The sequence below is a fragment of the Carya illinoinensis genome, chromosome 11, assembly GCF_018687715.1.
Source record: "Carya illinoinensis cultivar Pawnee chromosome 11, C.illinoinensisPawnee_v1, whole genome shotgun sequence".
Classification (NCBI taxonomy): Eukaryota; Viridiplantae; Streptophyta; class Magnoliopsida; order Fagales; family Juglandaceae; genus Carya; species Carya illinoinensis.
Genome location: NC_056762.1, coordinates 32,845,515 through 32,862,116, shown reverse-complemented (window position 1 = coordinate 32,862,116; position 16,602 = coordinate 32,845,515).

Below are 16,602 nucleotides of genomic sequence, written 5' to 3'. Positions count from 1 at the left end.
AAATGGTCTATATAAGACTTATCTATTTGGAACTTATATCTAATATTACTCTTTTTTATATGGGCAAACATATTAGAGCATTCCCAATAGTTATGTAAAACTTATGTTTCTGTAAAATTTGAAGAGACTAACTCAAAAGACCCGTCCAATAGATGATATATTTCATCATTAATTATCAAATTGCTATAGTGTTACCACTACATCTAGCATAAACTGTGCACAAATATATTTCATTTTTAATTCATTTCTCTCTCTTCTGTGTATTTTCTTATCTACTGCTGAAGCTTTTTTTATTTCATTTCAGCCCCTCTGTTTATTTCGCGCCATCTTTCCTTTCTCATAGTTGGGTTCTCCTTGTCTTCCATCAACCACAGTTTGCATTGGAAGTGCTTCAAATCTCTACATTTCCGACTCAAGCATCATGTCATCGGCCTGAGGGTCAAGTATGGCACTTTGTTTCTCAATTAAGAACCTCGTGGGGATCCATGGTGCAAAATACCAAGGGTGCTAGCCGCTCAACAACACTCCAGATTTAGATCGGGAATAGGTGTGCGATTTTCACAAAGAAGTGCACATGTACATAAATAGACATTTATGTTACAATGAAATGAGAAAAGGTTTTTTCAAAGACTAAATATTATATATACCATAGATCTAAACCATAAATAAGTTCATTCATTAAAACAAAAATATACATATATCACTATCACTTCCAAATAATATTACACAGTACCAACTATGTATTTCTTATGTCTAGGTACAACAAAGCAAACATGATTTTCCATCTGACTAAATGATACATCTCCAAAACAATACAAATTGCACTAACAAAGAGAGGTCTCTGCTACTATTGCTCAAGCAGAGTTAGTCCTTCTTCCTCGGATATCTCTCCTAAGGCTAACTCTATATCGAAGTTTAAGGTTCCGATAAATAAAACCATAGATAAGTTAAACAATTAAGACAAAACTGCTAATGAGAGACAGTGCATTTAAAGATGTAATGCCCATTTTCATATAAAAGACCTGTAAACACATATATTTGTGCATGACAAAGAATCATTATCTGAATAAAACACAAGTATATAAGCATAACTAGTAATCACCCTCTGAGGAATTACCCCCTGTGCAAATTTCAAGTACATATATATTTGTATTGCAGAAGCGAGGAATTACCCTTTTCTCAAGCGTGTAAAATTCATCAAATCTCATTATATAAAATCTCATCTCATCACATAGAAAACCAAGCAGAGGAAGTCACTTCACCATTCGACTCAAGGAATCACTCCCTCCCAGCCAACGTGTAAGTTGATTAGCCTGTTTCAAATCATCCATCACACACACTAAAGTATACATGTTGCACTAGGAACACATTCTACTTGGCCAACCAATTCAAAGCTACCACACATTATATGCTCTAGGAATCTCTCGACCCATCTATCAAATTAGGCTAATACGAAAGGTGCTTCACCTCGATCATCACAAGGACCCTTACTCCTTCATATGCAACTCATAGCAACGTGTCGTAGGAATGGCATGGGAACTCTTCAACCTATCCATGATGATTAACTCACAATAAGACTCATGCACCCAAAAATCCATATCATCATCAACCCGAATCATTCACACTTATCATCTCAAAATTACAATTTAAATATAGTCTGTAACATAATGAAGAAGATGTACATTATTTTCATGAAAGAAATGAAGAAAGTTATAGAATATGCAAGGCTAAATTTCACAACATTCCACAACATTTACCTCACATTCCTAGTGTTGTCTTAGAAGCTAATACCTCACAATATTACAATACTATAGTTGTGTTGATGCTGCTTCGCTCGTTGCTCTCTTTGAAGACTTTGACTCCAAAGAAACTCCAACACTCATGATCTCAAAAGTGAGATTTTGACTTTTACCTTAAACCATTTCTTAAGACAGGATCATCAAGTGTCCTTCTAACATCCTTCTAACTACTGATGTGCTTGAATATGAGTCTTTTAGTCTTAGTCGTCTATTTACAGGTTGAAAAAGACAAACTAATGGGACAAGGTACACACGTTCTTGTAGCTTATCTTGATTTCAATCCATAGTCCCTCTTCGAATATGGGTCTCCCACGTGACGCTAAACCATACCTTTGGGTTTAGATGATATGGCCCATAGAGTCATAATCTTCCTTTTGTAGACTCACTCCGGATGTGACCTTTCATGTGAAGTATGAGCCTTTACGTACGACACTGCTGCATTTTGATCATTCCCGTGTTAGGGAAAGCTCATACATCTGCATTGGTCTTGTACTTGACTGTTGCTTGCCTTAGGCTTATACCTCGGCCTTTACCCGAGCTACCAACCTCTTCAACTCCTAATTTTTGCATTCTACACCAGTCTTTCTTGCCTTTGTACTATTGATGCCTTTTCTTACTTGACCAGTTCCGGGCGACAAATCCTCTATTTCACCCTATGCTAAGGTGTATTAACCCGGCCATCCACATTGTGCTACTCACCCTATTGGAATACTTGCACTTTGTAGGACTCCACTCCTCGTCTTTCATCATCCCAAGGAAAGGCTCTCTTCTTTGCCTTCCACTTCTCCTTGGAAAGTGGTTTGTCCCCTTGTGTTGGCATAATCCTTAGATGGAGGTTCTGAAAAAATTCTCCACATCATTCCTATTTCTTCGAGTCTGTTTTGGTATGCTTTAGCCTCTTCTCTCACATTCTCTCTATTCTCTTTCCAATAAACTATGTGATAGTGAATAAAATATGAGATTTTCGAGCATGTTGGTATGTTTTTTGGTTTTTTCTGCAAGTTTGGCGATGGTTGCATATTTATCAATTTTTGTTAGATTTTGCTTGGGACGACAACTTCTACCTCTTCAAACTCGCAACACTTGTTGGGTTTGATTGCATATATGTATTTGCTATATTTTTTCGGTTGATACAATGATTTAATTGCATATATGATTTCAAAAATTGGTTTGAGTTTGCTCTTTTGGCTATTATGTGATATCTAGCCGAATTTTGTGATGGGTCCCAGTCAGAGCTACACTTATAAAACAAATCTTTAATAATTTTATTGTCTTCGGGTGAGAGTGAACCACAAGATAAAAGATAAATTTCACTTCGAGTGCAAGTTGGAGCTGCAATAGACAAGACAAGTTTTTAGAAACCCCTTTTGTTACATCTACACAAGCTTAATGCCAAAGACCCCTGTAATTTCTTTGTAAAACTGCTACTAACTGCCATAATACTACTTATTTTCCACACACGCGTGCATATATATGTTCAAAATAAAACTTAATTACATAGTAACTGCTGCATGCCACTCTACACATTCATGCTCATGCATATAATGCCTAGTAACTGAAATGCAATTTCAACATGTGATGATTTACCTCCCCTGTTTTGCATTATCTTCACTTATGTGATCTCCGAGACTCATCATTCTTTCCCCCATCCACTAGAGCCTTGTCCACAAAGTCCACAATATGAATTTTCCTAGTTTTCTTCCACTTGGTACCGGTACTTATTTATAGGCCTTATATGCTAACCATTTGTGACTCTAAAAGAGTCATCTCCAAACTTTACTTCAATATTTAAATATGTCCAACTTTGTAAATCAAAACCATGAATATTATTAAGATAGAAACATTGAGGTTTAAACCATATATGTAGATGTCTATGTATTTGCACATCTATTATAGGCTCTCCAACAAAATTGGATACTCTTGGATAACATTTTCGGATTTTCTTTATGAGTAATACTATATATAGTCACTTTTACGTACTTCCTGTACACTCTAATGATGTGATTGGCTATATCATTTTTTTTAATACTCAACCAATCATATCGGTGGAGTATAAAAAAAAGTATGTAAAAATAACTGTACATAAAATTTTTGATTCACGAAATAACTATGGCTTTTCTTTCATGTGCTACTGCATCTAGAAACACACAAAAAAAAAAAAAAAGTGACGCCCGAGTAAAAAAACTAGGGTTTTAAAGTTGCATCTATCCATTTTGGGCCCAAGTAATTATTGAATAAGTGGATTTTAAGCCCATGGCAACTTAAAATGCACTTGTCAAACCACTCGGACTTAAAGGAAATCTTTAGTCCAACTTGTTAGTGTTTTTTAACTATGGCCTAAGAGATTGATTGTTCTAAATTAGGGTCTTGAATTCATGGTATGGAATTCATTTATTTATTTGTAGGGTGTGTTCATCAAAACTTAGAGTGAGTGATCGCCCAAGCGATATAGGGATTTATAGTTTTCGGTTTTGAGTTTTCATAAAGGGAAATCATTTTTTTAGCTAGAAGAGACCTTGGCAAGGCCATTTGGCACCCATGCAATGTGTTCCTTAGGGTTCCAAGAGAGCAATCATGAGGAACAGGGAAGAGTGGTGCTCGATTTTGCCTGGATCAAGCCACTTGCACCCATGCAATGTGTCTTTTAGGGTTCCAAGAGAGCAATCATGAGGAAGGAATAATGGTACTTGCTTTTGGCTAGATTTCGCCACTTGGCATCCATGCAGTAAGATAGACTTAGGGTTTCGAGAAAGCCAATGATGAGGAAGGGGAGAGTGATACTTGGCCATATCACCTGGCGTGCATGAATCCATAAGACCTTTTAGGTCTCTAAGAGAGGAAATGATGAAGGAGGAAGGGTAATACTCGACCATGCCACCTGATGCCCATGCACCCATGAGACCTTTAGGTTTCCAAGAGAGGAAATGATGAAGGGAAAAAGAGTGTTACTCGACCATGCCACGTGGTACCCATGCAAGGAGAATTTATGAGATCAAGAGAAACAATGATGAGGAGAAGAATGGAGGATCCAGCTAGGCCATTTGGCAATCATGCATGAATAAGGTGAGGGCCTTTTGAATTTTTGAAACAGAACAATGATGAGAGAGAGGAAAACATAGGAAATCAGTAAGGGTATTTAAACTCCAGTAATTAATGGCCGACAGATTACACCTTAGAGGAAGTAACTAAAAAGTAATTTCCTTCAGCTCCTCCCTTTCTCACCCATCTCCAAGACGAACTCTAATCATTTTCCTTCTCTCCAAACACTGTCTCACAAACCACCAAGTGAAGGATTTAGATAGCACTTGAGGAAACTTCAGCTCGGTGTGAAAACCCTAAACTTATTCATTTTTCTAGCTTCTTGATATGAGAAATACCTAGGGTTAGGAGGATTTAAGGTCTTGAGTTGTATATCTGTGAATGTTTTCTTTTCATGTAATGGTGATATAAACCTAAGAAGCAAGAGGGAATAATGGAAAGAGAGAGAGGTGTGTGTTCCTATGATGTATGAGTCTCCTCTTTGAGGACTTAAGCCATGTCTTAATCAGGTTCATATGCATTGTGTCTCTCTAGGGTTTTAGGATGAAAAGTGAGTAAGGAAAACCACCTTGGTTGAGCAAATTATTCGTTGATCATCACTAGGATTTTTCTTTAATGGTTTAACCAAGTATGAAATTTATGGCCTAGAGGGTTGTGTTGGGCGGGTAAGTCTTGAAGCACTTCGGGAGATTTTTCCCAAGAACCACTAAGTAAAAATACATAGATTAGCTTGGTCAATTTGAGAGTTTTATGCGATGGTGCTAACACTTAGAATGTTATTTTCTAGCTTGTAAATTCGTTTGGCACTCTAAAAACAAAAAGTTTGTAAGTTCACCTTTAACTTACTCATTGTTAATGTGCTCATGTCTTCGTGTAAACCTTGCATTTGTACCACTTATGTTTATCTATAAATGTTAAATTCTTATTATGTTATATCACATGCTCAGATTCATGCCATATTGAATCATGTGTGTGCTCGGTTTGTCATGTTATATTCAAACCTTGCGAATATTTGGAATCATGCCTATGTGACATGGTTGATTATTGCAAATCATGCTTAAGTGTTACATTGGGTCATTATAATATGTGCTCATGGTATGTCCAAGTGTAAAGGCCATGTTCCCATTATATGTTCTCATTTTTAAGTTGCTATGTTGAATGCATTTCACATGCCATGTTATGTTTACATGTTCCTATCTCTTGTCATGCAAAGTTTGATGGGTTTTGCATTAAAGTAAGTTTTGATACAACCCCAAATGTTAAGGTAGGGGAATATCTTCGTGGAACTCTCTTATCCAGTTTTGAGTGACTAAAGATAGAGTGATAACTCTTGGGTTGACGAAGTACAATCAACAAGTTTTGAATGGGACCACAAGGTTTATGGAGCGAAGTAGCAGCACCTAATACTAGTTGGTGCAAAATATGGTTAATACGATAAATGTGTTACAAACTACCATATTGACTTTGAACTTTTGGTAAAAGCGTGTCAATCTGCCTGGGTACCTCTCATATGACGTATTCACAGCTGGTTGAAATGCTTGTGATGTGGTGTAGTAACTAGTAGGTGCATACGATTTGTAGGGGTAACCATGAGGTATCCTTAGATGTTTATATTGAACAAGAATGTATGTGATTGAATAAGAAATGGTAAATTAATGCAAAAAGGTTACAATATTACAAGTTCAGTATTTTGTTTTGAAAAAGAAGTCTGTTTAAATTTTTGGCTTAACTTGCTTAGATTTCTTGAAATCTCACTATAGTATTTTCCACTACCATTCCCTCTAGGATGATAGAATTTGTGACAAATTTATAAGGCAGCTAGTATAACAGATCTCTTATCAAATATGAAAAAAGATGAGTATACCCTCCAGGCCCATTTTGAAGAAATCGATTTCTATATAGAAATCATCACACGATTGTTAAAGGATCTTAAGGGGATCCTAGAAGAAAATTGTGTACCCCATTAGTCAACAATAGTTGAAAAAGGCCTTACTTTTGAGAATTGCATTGTGACGATTGATAAGTTTATAAATACCATTTTGAAATTGATAACAGAGATCCAAGATGTCTTAGGAAATGAAGGATAATGTTTTTAATTATGTAACTCAAAACAATATTTGATGAATGTGAAGGTTTTGGGACCCTATATCTGCGAGGATGTTTAAACTATGATATATTTTGAGAGTAATAGATTATGTTTTGGTACCATGACGTATTGCTCAAACCTTTTCTTTTTCCGCTACGATTTATTCATACTGCTAAAAGCACGTTAGGTGCATTGCATGTCAGTTGTCATGAGCGGCAAGTTTGTAACCTAGTATTGCATGTCCCAACACTTCAAGCATTACCAAATCCCTCACAAAAAATCTCGTTGATCAGCTTTATAATTATGTTTGTAAATATTTTGTAGCTATTTGATTTAAAAAATAATAACTAATGTCATAAATATTGATGTTTGGCCCATACATTTTGATATGTCAATTCGCATTATCATTATGATCTAAAAGTGTCTAAAGAAAATAAATGATAAACTAGAACTGTATGTTTGTATAAAAAAGAAAAAGAAAATAGAACTGCATACCAATTTCATTCCTTTCCACATTATGAGGAAGAAAACTAAAATGTATAAACTATTTTTTATTATATAGTAGCTACAAATATTGTACAAACCATATCAATTTTTGCCTTTATTTTTGCACTAGGTAGAGAGGGTACCACATTTACGTCTGTTTTTGCCTCCCAAATCAAAACATACGAATACTAAAAATATAAAATCAAGAAAAGGAAACTTTAGTATAGAAGATGAAAATTTACTAATATCATTTGGATTAATACTAGTTTGGACCCAATCCATGGAGTTGATCAATTTAAGCATTCGTTTTAGATTAGGGTACATGAATACTATAAGGAAAACAAGAAATCCACTTCTTGTGAACGTGGTGCCAACTCTTTCACGAATAGGTGGTCAACCATCTAATATGTCACTAACCAGTTTTGTGGGGACTTAAACCAAATCGAAGAAAGTTGACAAGTTGGGTTACTAAGCAAGATAAGGTGCACAAATAATATTATCTACATATACTTTCCATTCATTGTATTGGATATTTTAACCAATCTCATTTATGGAATTTTCAATTTGAGCAAGCAAAAGGAGCTTTATCGAAGTAATCACTCCACCACATTCAACTTCCTTCATTATAGGAGTTCTAAGGTACCACCCAAAATGGAAACAGACAATAGATGAAGGGAAGATGAAAACTAAGAGGAGATCAATAACTGAAAAAGCTCATATGCCAGGGTTTACATGTATAGATGAAGACACCATGTCTCTATCTATACATATGGATATGGTGTCTTCATCTATATATGTGGATTTGGAGAGACCCATTGGAAAGAAGGCTGAAAAAGAGCGAGAGAAAAAAGGAAAGAGACAAGGTATCAGAACTTTTAATCTTATTGACTTTGTGAATAAGATGAAAGAGGAGAAGAAGAATAAATGTTAAGAAAAGAGAATATAGGAAAGAGATTATCCACCTCACAAATGAGAGAATTAAGATAGACCAACAAAGAGAGGAGAAGGAAATTATGAGGATTGATACTTTAACTTTGCCTACAATGTAGCAAGAAGATTTCCATTACTTGAGAAGTGAAGGTCAACAAACCATGACTGTGGGTTCAACATAGGCTACAAATGAATATTTTTTGAGCAGCCATTTTTTATAGTTATATTTTGATCATTTTTTATTAATGATATTGACTATAAAACCTAGAAGCACACGTGTGAATGCATATTGACTACAACACACCATCTACTTTAGATAATTATATTTTGATCATTTTTTTTTATTTGGTAAAGAACACAACTCAAAGTTGAAAACCCACGTGCGAGTTTTTACTGACTACATAAAAGCACCTACTTTAGATAGTAAGATTTTGATCTCTCTCTCTCTCTCTCTTCTTTTTTTTCTCTTTTTTTTTTTTTTGTAAAGAAACTCATGTGTGCGTGCATACTGACTACAAGAACAGGCCGGCTTAGATTGTGTTGTTCTCTATGATAAGCTGGGTAGCACAATAAATTGTACGTCATTCCATCATAACAACTTTGTTATGTTTGTAGACTTTGACAATAGTGTATGAATTTCCTGAATATTATGGATATATGAATATTAACGTACTACCATATATGAATATTATGGATGTATGTGTGCAAATGATGAGATCTCAATCGTATGCAAATTGTGAGGCTTCTATTGTATGCAAATGATAGGGTGCACTAGTCATATAATACTGGGTTGTATGTATACATTATGGGCCTTTGTTTTATACTATAGGTGTTGTACATATGATATTGACAAGCCGTATGTATGTATGGGTTGTTTGTATGTTAGAAATGGTCTTTTATTTCTTATTCATTTTAGATCTTTTAGCTCTTTCTGAGAATGAAAGGAGGATAATGGAGTTATCTGTATGCTATTTGTGAGGGTCTGCACATAGAGGAGAAGAGTATTCTACTATGCGAAGCATTATGAAAAAGTATTCTGTTATGTGAAGCATGGGAGCTAAAGAGGGTTTCTTATTGAATTATGTGTTTGTATACAATGTATTGTTTCTATTGATCATGTGTTGTATGAGATTAAAGAAGAGGTCAAGAATGTGTGTTGGTGTGTCAAACTTCTAAACTAAAAGGGTTTATTGATAACCCAACCTTTATGCATGTTTATATAATAAAAAATGGTGATTCCTAGAAATGTATATTGGCTTTCTTTGTCGAAACAGTGCAACTAATTGATGTGTGTGAAATATGCATACTATTTGAAAACACTAGTTGTATTTGATATTTCAGCTCAAGTGATATACAAGGTTTTTTTAATTTATTAATATTTCTCATTTTTGAAATTGTATCAGATTGTGCACATTGGTGAATTGTCTGCTAAATATAATTAACCAAATAATTGTCAATAGCATGACCTACTGTTCAAAACCCCCAGATAAACATAAGGATGAAATAATGTTAGATTAGAAATTTCTGCTTGGCCACTAAGAATTTTCAGATGAAAATTTTGAGTTTTAAGATAAAATATTAAAATATTATATTTTAATATTATTATTATTTTGAGATTTGAAAAAGTTAAGAAAAAGTTGAATTATTTATTATATTTTGTATTGGGATTTGGGAAAGTTGTAATGATGAGATGAAAATTTTGAATTTGAGATGAAAATTTCAAGTGACCAAACACAACACTGTGTGATCTTATATTTTCTTACTCAGGCTTTGTTTTATTAGTGGGAAATTAACTTATATGTTAATCATTTTTATAATCATATTTGGTGCCCTCTTACTTTCTTCCATTATGAGTAAAATAGTATCGATTCATCTTGTTTCTATATTATGACAATACAGAACCTACCCTTTATTGAAAATATGGAGGAGAGGATTCAGAGTGCTAGCTTATTATTAGATGCAATTTCGGGACATTGTTTCGCGGCTTGATCATCGAGATCCAATGCTAGTGAAATTTATTGAAGTTTAATAACATACATCCAGACTTAACAACACACATAACTTATTGAAGTTAAAATTACATCTTCTACAAAAGAAGAATATAGTATGATTAGGCTAAACGTAATGAAATTTAAAATACAAGTCTTAACATTGACTATATATTTGTCATAAATGTTCAATGAAATTCAATTGCAGTTGAGAATGAATTTATCGATCTCGAATGTGAGGATGACATTCAATGAAGTCGAAAAATTTATATGTATGCTCATGGGACACTGGATCTTTATATATTCATCGTTTTGTTTATAAACAAAGTCTTTTACTCGAACATATGAATGTTGTTCATCTTCTACGATCATATTATACAAAACCATGCATGTTATCATAATTTCCTTTAACGTTTGGTTATAAAAAAAAAAAAAAAAAAAAAAAAACGTGCATGTCCACGTATAATTACAAATCGGGCATGAAACACTCCAAATGCCCATTCTCCATATTCTCTTATCAACTCTTGAGCTGTAGCAAAATGTATTTTTTTTTTTTTTTCATGCGAAACATAAACTGTTTTAACAAATGTTAGCCATGAAAGATATATACTATCAACAAGATAATATCCTATTGTGTAGTCATTTCCATTAATTGAGTAGTTGACTTTCAGAGCACATCTTTCAACAAACTCTTTAAAAATAGAAGAATGTTATAGGCCATTAATATCGTTATAAGAGTCTGGTAATCCAAAATATATATGTTATATACAAAGTCATATGACGCTACAGCTTTCAAAATTATCGTTGGTTTATAAATGTGACCACAATACATTCATTTCCATAAACTTGAGTAATTTTTTTCATTTTCAACGCATGCAATCAATACTATTTAACATTTCTGAAAATCCACGACTTTCTCCAACTACTAGCAATCTAGCAAATTAGCAATATCACTGTCATTTAGTGACCTTAGGACTCATTGGAGAATATGCAAACAACAACCTTAACAAATTTCTTCAAACACTTTATTGCTGTATTTTCTGCAATCCTCAAGTATTCGTCCGCAATTTTAAAAAATCACTAGACACTTCATAAACTAGTATTCTCATTGCAACTATTAGTTTTTGAAGGGAGAAATGTCCAGGCCTTCTAACAACATCTCTTCTTTGGATGAAATATTGTTCATATGGCTCAACTACAACTTGAATATGCAAAAAAAGAGGACATTGCATTCGAAACCTCTTACAAAATACATTTGGAGGATATACAAGTAATTTAATAAAATAATATGAGAAAAGGCGTTGGTAGCATTCAAAAGAGTTTCTTGGAATGAATTTACGGTGCGTAATAGAATTAGGGCTCAATGTTAAGTCTCTTTTACTACTCAAGAATTTACTTAAGAATATCTTAAAATTATTCTCTCAGAATTATCGAAAATAGATATTCTCACAATATACTTATGAATATCTTGAAAACATTTTTTTACAATTATTAAAAATGAATATTCTCATAATATATTTTGAGAATATTCTCTCATTATAATTTCTTATATATATATATATATATATTGAATCAATTTAAATTTTGGTTTGGCTTATAAATTTGGATTAATCTTAAAAATGACATAATTATAGGACGTTGTATATGAGGAGATATTGTAGTAAATATAAAAAAAAATGATAATATCATTGATAGTTAGAGGAAATATATGAAATAAATAAAAAATATTAAAAAATATAATATTTAGATGATATAGAGAAAAAAATTGATAAACTGATATATGATATATTATAAAAGTCAATACGTAAAATAAAAAAATAAGTTTTAGTGATATATTTTAAAAGATAAGATAAAAAAATCATTAAAAATGCTCTTACTAATAATTGAGACACCAAATCACTGGCATGGGACGTAGGGCTGTTCAATCGGGCCGGATAAAATCCGGCCCGGCCCGGATAATTCCGGTTATACCGGATTCCGGTTCCGGTTTTCGGCCAGGATCAAATCCGGGCCGGCATCCAGATTCGAAAAACCGGATTAATCCGGTCCGGGTACCGGATTTTAAAACCCGGTACCCGGGTGTTATAAATCATCCAACTGGTTCTCAGCGCTCGTCTCACCACTAATCTTCATAGTCGATTCCATATGCATTGTGTCTTCCTCCTTACTGAGTGCATCCACCACCACGCTTTTCCCTTTATCGGAAGAGGCTGCCGATAATGCTTTTCCCTTGGGCTTCTCGGAAAGAGTTTGAGATCCCACTAAAAGAGCACTCAATAATCCACTATCATCTTGCGACAATGGCGTCTCCAGTTCACAGTCATTAGCATTGCTTGGAGCCCTCATAAAGTTCTCATTGCCACTGGATGTGGATGAAGCATGAGTTGTTGACTGCGGTGGTGTTTGGTTTGAATGGGGCTCTGTTTCTAGTTCCTGAGATACACCGAATGGCTCATATGGAGCTCTTGCAGCCATATGCCCCCGACATTGTAATTCCTATTAAGACTCTCTGAACTGAATTCAATTAATGGAGATGAAATGGGTTTGGATGCAATATTCTGGTTAAACACGGTGGACGATGATGATTCAAAAGGAGAAATGGGGGATAGTGGCAAAGTATAGCCTGAAATATTATTGTTTTTACTGAAAAACCTAAATTGGTTGCTAGGTTTGGAGTAGGAGTCATAAGATGCCTGGTTAGGAAGATGGTTTGCAGCCGAAGAGAAATTCATCCCCTCAAAGAGGGAAAGAGAGGGATTGTAGTTGAGCTCAAGAGGTTGAGAAGAGGAGAGTAGCGCTGAGAATGAACCAGAAGAAGAATGATCTTGGTGCTTTTGGTGGAGGTGCTGTTGCTGCTGCTGCTATTTCAATAGGTGAAACGCTGCAGCTTCTTGCTGAACTTCTTGAGGGTAAATAGGCAAACCGGATCTCAGGCGTCTCTTCATTCTTGTATTCCAGTAGTTTTTTATTTCGTTGTCAATTCGACCAGGTAACTGAATGTAGAAAGCGGAGACTGTTTCGTTGTTTTTTATTCAGAGTTAGAATAAAAAATAGTTTTTTATTTCGTTGTAATAAAATATAGGATTTTTTATAAACATATTTTCCTACAAAATCAATAATAACATACAGACTTAAAAAAAAAAAAAAAAAAAAAAAAAAAACGGGTTCAATCCGGAACCCGAAATCCGGTTTTTTTAAAACTCGGATGCATCCGGGTTCCGGACCAGATCTGACCCGGTTTAACCCGGTCCGGGTTCCGGCCCGGATTTGAGACCCGGGTTGCGGTCCGGGTGTACCCGGGTTCCCGAGTTGGAACCCGGATGAACAGTCTTAATGGGACGGGTACCAAACACCCAATTGCAATTAGTATAGCACAAACACAAAAAAATTAAAACGTCGTCCCTTCATTTAGTGGGATGGGTACCCAATAGATCGGTCCCCTCCCTTTTCCACTGTCGTTTGATTGACCAAGGGAGGTTGACTGAAGTCTCATTGCAGGATACCTTTAGGGATTTGCACTTTGTTGTTCTAGATTAGTTGGTGGAGAGACACACTTCCTATTCCTCATGATTGCATAATAAAGGAGAACAATTGTTTATAATGAGATAATTGATCGAGAATCTGAGATCCATCATGTAAAATGTCGTCACAATACTTCGGTACTTCTCTAAGAAGATGTGTGGTTCTCATTTATATTGGAGACTAATTTGAAAACAAATGTGGGGCTTATGGGTCGTGGTCGGTAGAATTTGTAGCATGGTCTCGATGCATGGTGGTAGTGGTTTGCGAGTCGTAGTTACAGATATCATACCTTCATTTTGTCTCTATAGATACGCCTATATTAGCCCTTGATTTTTGAGAAAATAACACCAGCGCATGGGGTGCATTAGTAGGGCATGGAGGGATTTAGGCTTGTAGAACATAAAGATATGAGGTCGAAGAGTCTGCATGCGTGGCACGTGGGGTCCACAGAGCTCTTTGAGATAATAAATACATTTTTGGTATAATAAATTATTATTATTATATATATATATATTCTTTTTATAAATACATTTTTATACATTTAATTATATATATCGTATAAAAAGTCTAGAACTTATATAGACTATAATTAAATTCAATATCATATTAATATATACTAATTATTATTAAATAATGTACTGATACTATAATATAAATAGACTAATAGTTTAATATATGTAAATATCATATTATTATTATTAACATAAATAATCCTTAAAATTTAAAAAACCGGACCAAAGAAACCAGAAAAATGAGAAGTTTCGATTAAAGTATTGAATTAGTTCTTAAATTTTTAAAATTAGTGTATATTGATTTGATTCTAAAAAAAAAGTACAAAACCGAACCGGTTAGCCTCCCCAAGCGTGTGAAAGTAGAAGAGACCAACAAGTAATAGAGTTGTATTTTTATTTTTTATTTTTTTACCATATAGATAAGGATAAAAAATAGTAAACGTGGCTCTTTCCTCTCATCCGGTAGAGGAAAAGTCGAGAAGGGATATGAATCTGGCTAATCAACGTAGAAAGCTAGAGGGGAAAGGAAGGTTGGTTCCAATTTCCATGACCTTTAACTTTTGAGAAATACACTTTTAGCTCTTTGTTTTTTGACATAACTTCTTCCCGAATCACTAACAAGGCTGCTTTCTCATTTTATTATTTTTAATTGGCCAAAAGTCTCTTATTAAATTTGAGAGAGTTACGTGTTCTTCTAATTCCTGCCCGTGTGATTTTTATACCGTTTATTCTTTCTTTATTTTTCTTAATTAATTACACATCATAAAAAAAAAAAAAAAATGGGGGTGAGTGATTTAGATTGATAATTACGTTTCTATATTCGAAATAATGGAGGTGTCCGGATTATGCTTTCCTTTTCATGTCTACTAGCTAACTTATGGCGCAATTCTTCTTCCATGAAGTGTTTGATAAATTAGCTTAAAGTTATGTCCCCAAATCAGCTTAGATGCTTCGCTTTCAGTTCTCACAAAGCATTATTGAAGTTTGAAAAGTAATTTAACAAATTGACGAAGCTTTATCTTATGTGTTAAATTTATTTTATAATAAAAATAATTTTACAATCTGACAAACTATATCAAACCATGTCAGTTTGTGAGATTATTTTTATATAATTTTTTTGTAATTAGAATATTTTCCTTAACATTTTGGAGATGCACATGTTGGTATTGTAGCATGTTAAAAGTATGTATTTTATGGTATTTTTATCAGAATAATGCTATTCATTATTCTTTCATTTTTTCATGATATGATATTAAATTATTAAAAAATTATTTTTTTATATTTTACTTCCCTGCTAATCAGTTGATGGTACGCCATGAGATGTTGAGAGAAATGTGATTAAAAAAGTAATGAACAATAATTTTTTTGTACTATAACTTTTTTATGAATTGCATGGAAGATTTGTTGAAAAGTTGTAGGAGGTAGAGGTTATTGTGAAATCACTATTTGTCTAAAAAATTTAAATCAATAAAAGATATAGATTTAATTATTTGTATTATATGCTTCTTAACATTCTCTCCATCATGCGTAGGTCAAGCTACACTTTAATAAGTCGGTCCAACACACGAAATTTTTTATTAAATAGAATATTTCAAAATTTGAACTTATAACTTCTAGTCTGATATCTTGTAAAATTATTATTTGTCTCAAAAGTTTAAATTGATGAAAATATATGAATATAATTATTTGTATTATATTAACAATGTTATGCATGCCAAAGTGAGTATTAATATCGGAGACGAGGGTTGGAATGGGAGCGCTGTCATGGGGGGCTCACCCCTTGACAGGAGTCAATGGCACAAAAATAGCTGGATGCTGCGCGCAGAAGGGCAGTTGAATGAGTTTTTGGTGTTGTGCAAGGATTGTGGATTGACGTTGCATGGGAGAGGAAAATGGCACGGAGTAAGGTAGGGAAGGATCGGTTGCTTTGCAAGGTTGAGTATATGACAGTCGTGATGCTGGATTTGGAAAGGGATAGAGTGTAGATGAGATATTGCAGTCTAAAAGAAATCGCTAGGTCGAATATTTCTAATAATCTATAAATAGTAATAAAATAATTTATTAATAATAATAAATAATAATAAAATAGTATGAGAATATTTAAGAACAATTACATTCACACAAATAGATTTTAAATGTGTTAAGTTAAAAAATAAACCAAGAAATTTGCTTATTTACTCACTTCAATGGTCAATCTCGTACGTTCATTTGCATGATAATATTTTTGAAAAAATAGATAG